The sequence below is a fragment of the Octodon degus genome, unplaced genomic scaffold, assembly GCF_000260255.1.
Source record: "Octodon degus isolate 3935 unplaced genomic scaffold, OctDeg1.0 scaffold00058, whole genome shotgun sequence".
NCBI lineage: Eukaryota > Metazoa > Chordata > Mammalia > Rodentia > Octodontidae > Octodon > Octodon degus.
Genome location: NW_004524634.1, coordinates 2949845 through 2955965, shown reverse-complemented (window position 1 = coordinate 2955965; position 6121 = coordinate 2949845).

The following is a 6121-nucleotide window of genomic DNA, read 5'->3' as shown; positions in this document are numbered from 1 at the left end:
TCTCTCTCTCTCTCTCTCTCTCTCTCTCTCTCTCTCTGCCATCATGAGTTGAGCCACTCTCCCCTGCCACACTCTTCTCACATGATGTCTCTGCCTTTGAGCCAGCCAAGCATGGCCTGAACCCCCTGAACTATGAGCTAAATTAGACCTTTCCTTCTTTACACTGTGTCAGGTATTATTATGTCCAAAAATGGAAAAGCTGACAAGTAACAACCCCATTGAAGAATAAGAAAGAATGCCTGCTCAGTTCTCCAGGACCCCAAATATCTGCTAGTGCTCTTTCCACAATTTCTTTCTCCTCTTCAAGCTTTCCTTGTGCTTCCAGCCATGCCAGTCCAAAGGTTTAAAAGATGGTGTGGCTCATTCCCAGGGACAGGAGCTGGTCGGCCCTTCCCAGATAGAGGTGCCCAGACTGTGCAGACCCCCAATCCTGAGGATTTGCCCTCTGAAGGGACTTTGCAGTCAGCTGAGCCTCCCTACCTTCAGTCTGTCCTCTGCCTCAGGTTCTCCTTGCTGTGTGAGGAGAGACTCAAGGGCCACCTGGCCCAACAGCATTCACACTAGAAGCTTCTCTGGGCTCTCCCAGGGCTGTGAAAATTCTTCTCTGAGGACATGTAGCAGTCATTGTTTTTTATTGCTTCTTGGCCTTTTGGCTAAGATCAAGTGCAGAAGCCACCATTGTTGATGGCTCAGTAGGAGCAGAAAGCTCCCTCTCCCTCACCTGAGCCAAAAGCAGCCTCTTAGAACCATTCAGTCCTGAGTTCCAGTTCTATCTAGGCTCTGGGACCCAAGTAAATAACCTTAAACAACATGGTTAATGTGACTCCAGCCATCTCAGGAGGAGGACACCTTGGAGACCCTTTCCCAGAGATGTGTCCTCCCTGCCCCCAGCCCCTGAAGCTTCAGGACCTCCCACCTATCTACCAAACTTGCCTCTCACCCCACCCCTCTCACCCCATCCTGGGACCAAACACCTGGTAGCTTGTTTACTATGGGCCAGTCAAATCTTCTGCCACAGTCCCAGCTCATCGGCCCTTGACTAGCAGCTCATGGGGCAGAGCACTGTGAGCCAGGGCAGGTTTGATATATGGAGACGGAGGAAATGATCCACATGGAAAAGATTTGGACCAACAGATGCAGGGATGGAGGGGGATCTAGGAAGCATGTGGTGGGGAAGACGGGATGGGCATGACCTCAGGGAATGGGAATAGAAGAAGCAGGAGTCAGAGGGCTACAAGTAGGTGAAAGGAGCTGGGGAACCCATGGCCCTGGTGGCAGCTGGGAGCTACTGTCTTGGAGGTTTCCTTAATGTGTGAGTATCTGCCATGGAATTTCCCGATCTAATAAAGAAGAATTTAAATAGACCACAACTTGCTAAATGTTGACTGTATAAATAATCCAAATCCCCAGTTTCCTTTGTTCCCCAGGCTATTTATGGCAAGAAAGAAAGGGGGGCATAATCCAGCAGAAGTTGCTGTCCTAGTTATCAGGAGTTGGGGACTCTCTGTTCTTCTCCATCAGGGCCCTCGGGAGCAGAGGTTGTGGTCTGGGAGGGGAAGCTTTGCTTTTCCCATCCAAGCCTGATATTTATGAGCATACATATACAGGCACAAAACTGTCACACTGGCCTATACACATGCATGTAAGGTCACATGCGTGCACACAGAACAGTTTCCCACAGTCGCTCACATGTATGCACGTACCCAATTTTGCACAGGCTGACTCCTGTGCATACAGGACAGGACACCCTTGTGTACACATTTGCATACACAGAGACTCCCAGAGGGTAGAGCTGAAGGTGCCTGTCACAAGGTCCCTTCAAGAGTCAGCTCTCACTGGGCATCCTCTGTGGACAGGTCCCTGGTTTACACAGCTCAAAAACAGGATCCTAACACTTATGGCAGAGCGGCTTCACTCACCCTGAGTCACTTCCAAGGAAGGTTCGTGTCAGAAAAACCTCATAAAGAAAGTTCAGAATTCTTCTCCAGCTCCTATAGGGGCAATAGGCAGTCACCTCCGCGCCCTCCCATGAGTCTGAAGTCCCACCACGACTAGATGTATTGAGGACTCAGAGGATGGGGGATGCAATCTTCCTGAGAGCTTAGGGACCCGAGGGCAGTGATTGCCAACTCCTATTTATAGGCATGGCAGAAGGACAAGTAATTGCAGTAGATCACCAGTGTCACCTGACCTGAGGTATTGAAGAGGAAAAGGAAGACTGGGATGGAAAAGGGAGAAAGAGGAACCAAAAGAAGAAAGGAAAGTGGAGAACAGGAGAGGAGAGGACACAGAAGAAGTACCATAGGTCTAATCTCTAGTTGCTTATGTCTGGTGCCCACTCTAACTGCTCCACCCCATGCCACACTGGTGCCACCTCATCTATACCAATGTTACCTCATGCTATACTAGTGTCACATATTTTTCTTATACTTCTAAGAAAATTCACACATACACACAGGTCACATAGAAAAGGAAAGAATAAAGTCTTGGGGGTTGGGCTGGTCTCACACATATTCCCAGGTTAGAAATCCCTGACTCAGTCCTAATTGGACTTGGTCCCTGAATTCAGGGTCTTCCCTGGTCCCCTAAACGGCGCTTCTACCACTTCACTGATCCTCTCGGTGTTTGCCCTGCCCATAGGGACCCAGCTTGTCCTGAAACACTGATTTCGGACTCTGTACCTAGCACTGATCTCTACAAAGTCCAATCAGTGACCCAGGACATGAGTGGCAGGGACCGGTTGAAGTTGCAGATCATGATATAGCAACTCTGTGGAGATGAGATCAGAGGCCCAACCTTGAAACTATAACCTCATTCCACACTAAGAGTAAGAGACAAAGGTGAACTGAAATAACCCAATCCCTCTCACCAGTCCTGGCTGTCTTAGTTCCACGAAGCCTCCAGCCCACTGACACACCCCTCCCCCGAAGCCCCCTCTTGGACAGAAGCACCAGTAACAGAGAGGCAGGGCCCACTGTCTCCTTTTCTGGGCAGGCTATGGGTTTGAGACTTGGGGCTGCCACAGATGGTGTGCATCTCCCAGACTGGCTGGGAAATGGACAGGAAGGGGGCTGTCCACACGCCCAGAATCTTCGAGCTGTCACCAGGTCCCCTTGATCCTCCTTCCAAGAAGGAAGAGAGGAAAAACAATGTGTCTTCCGGAACCTAATCCTCTCCACATGGGTGGGCACCGCAGAGCAGCCCAGGCCCCTGCAAGCACGCACCTGGCAAGAGCAACACTCCTCTGGGCAAAGAACCTGACCGCGCCAGGGCCTACGAGTGTGGACAGAGGCCTCTGCCTCCCTGCTTCCTCCCAGCCTCCATGCCCACCTGCATCCTGCTTCTGCCCTGTAGCCCCTTGCATACTGCTGCCAAAGGGAAACTGAGTCAACACCAGCTGATGAACACCTAGGTAGAAGGAGCCAGGCAAGAAATGCTTTGCCTGAGCCAAGACAGCTGATCTTGAAGGCCCAAGAACATTATAGGCACAGATGCCCAAGAAAGCTGCCTGGAAGAGTTGAAAATAGACTTGCAAACCCTAGTAGCACTCCCAGAGGGACTCACCTGCATCCTGGGCCCCTCAAAGCAGGTTCACAAGTGGCCACCTTCTCAGTCATTAGACAACTGCGGGGGCTGGTTCCCTGAATGGAAGCAAGAGCAAGGGACTTGAAGGTTCCCTCTTATGGAGCTCTGCTGGTCCAGAGTAAGGTCCTCAGGGGGAGGATCTGTGTGGGGAGCCCTTTGCCAAAGCACCCCCAAAGTATCCCAGCTGGGATCCTACGAAAGGCCTATTTGCATGGCCAGTGCTCTAGCTCTTTCTTGCTATGACAAGATGGATCCTTAGCTGTTGCAACAGGCTGCAGGCTCCAAGACACAGTTCTTGCAGTTGATATGGACCACATGGGGCCCAGCTTGACAACCCCCCACAATCATTAGTCACCATCACGGCCAACCTCTGTGGGTCTGAGGACAGAGAGAGGGATAAGTACAGAAGTACATGAACAGCGGACACAGGCTGTGCCCATAGCTGAAGTCCCTGGCAGCCCCAGGGTGAGAAAGAGCCCACAGCCTGGCCCTCTTGCTCATTTTGGATTTACCATGTATGCCAGGCTGCTCTGCCCTCTCCGGCCACTACACAGCCTGGACCTTGAGGGCAAGGGAGCTGCCAGGAGCCAGGAGGCCAAGAGGGCGTGGCCCTGCTTTGATCTTGGGCATCAAAGGCCAGGAAATGCAATCAGCTCTGAGGAGCACTTGCTGTCTGGAGGTCCCCAGCAGGCACAGGCCCAGACCCCTCCCCGTTCTTCTCAGGCTGGGCCAGGCCCTGGTGGGCCAGCCAACGGCCCTGGGCAGAGGGCTGGAAAGTTCACCCCCAGCCCCAACCAATTCAACGGAAACTATTTTAATAAGAGCTAATTCTGCTGACGCGGCGTCTTCTTTCTGCACCCCCACCCCAGTTTTGTGCTCCCCTCCAACCCCACCCCCGGCTTCCCCTGTGACTTTTATTGTCCCAGACATTTGCGTGAAAACAGGAACTTGGTGCTCTGGGCTCCATCTGCTCCTGCTTATTTCTCACTTGGAGCTACAATCCTTGGTCACACATGCCCCCTCCCCGCCACCCCAGGCCTGCTTTTCAGGCTGCCCCCAGAGTCAGGGACTTGGGAGGTCTCTGGTACCCACTAGGGTGGCCTGAGAGCATGGCCTCCTGTTTGGGTCCCTTTTCTACCAGACTGGTCATGGGCACCCTGGTTGGGTTGCTGAGACTGGCTGGGCTTTGGAGCCTCAGGACTCGAATTATGTCCCCTTTCCCTGTTCTTGCTTCTCTGTGCCCCAGGGAAGCAGAAGAACATGGCCTGGCTGCTCTGGGGAGAAGTCAAAGAGTCAAAGAAGGCCTCCCAGATGCAGATGCAGCCTGGTGCGGAGTGCCTGAGTCAGGAGCCTGAAGAGATGCCATCTTGTGTTGCTCAAGAGAATTAAAGTGGATAGTACACAAAAGACCACATCATTAAACCAATGAATGAATTAATAACTCTTCAACAGACCTCTCACAGGACACTCTGTGAGGTAGGTCTCTCAGTGTCATCACTGTCCAGATGAAGAATGGAGACTCAGGCAAGTCTGTCGTCAGGGCACGCAGCTGGTCAGAGTGACAGAGCCCGGCCTCCTCCCTCTGCACACTCCTCTGTGCCTTAGCTCTCCCTTTGCTCCCTTCCTGTCCTCAAAGCTCAGTTCCATCCTCCCCACAAACCCAAGGTATTCTTTTCTTCATTTTAAGGAGAAGAAACTGAGGCCCACCACTGTTACTGCATTTCTAGCTCTTTCAGGGACAGGGTGACATTGATGACTGGACTTTCTGCTTGTCTAGGAGTTAGCAACTTCTTCTTGTTGTGACCCATGGTGTCAGAGATTTTTACTTCCAGGTTGTCCCAAGTCAGGTGCCCACGAATGTCCAGAGAGCAGATCAGGAGCCAGGTCAGCCTGTTGGTGTGCAGGCCAGGCAGCCGGCACCCACTGAGGGGGCAGCGCCAGTGGGCCTCCATCCTGGGTTGGAAGCTGTGTCTCCTTGGACATCTCTTCGATGTCTCTGTCCTCCATTTATGCCAGCTTCTTCCAACACACTGTGCATCGGCTGTGCTGTGGCCACACCATGTCAACAACTAGGACTCAGAGGCTCTATGTGGGCCTCTGCAGTCAGCCTCAGGAGACATGAGCGACCAAACAGACATGGTGGGACAGACCCCTCACCTGTTTCGCTTCTGTAAGCTTCTACTTCCCATTGTATAAAGGAAGAATGAGGCTGCCTAGTCCCTAAATGCACTTCCAGTCCAGGCTGGATGGAAAGTAAGAACAATTGAAAATAGACTTACAAATCCTCACTGATATGAAGCAGCAGTAGGGAGTCCACGAGACAAGGTGCCTGTCACAAAGGATGCCACGGGACTTACCGGAGGGCAGGCGGGCAGCTCAGGGGACTTCCTGGGGGAGGTGAGCTGTGAGCCCACACTGTGGAGGAGGTGACAGAAACCAACCGTACAATATGTGACCAGCAGAAGCCTGCCAGAGCTGAAGCCGGAGGGGAGCTGGTATACGCCTGGTGCGCACGATGAGGCAAGGGAGGGGCTGG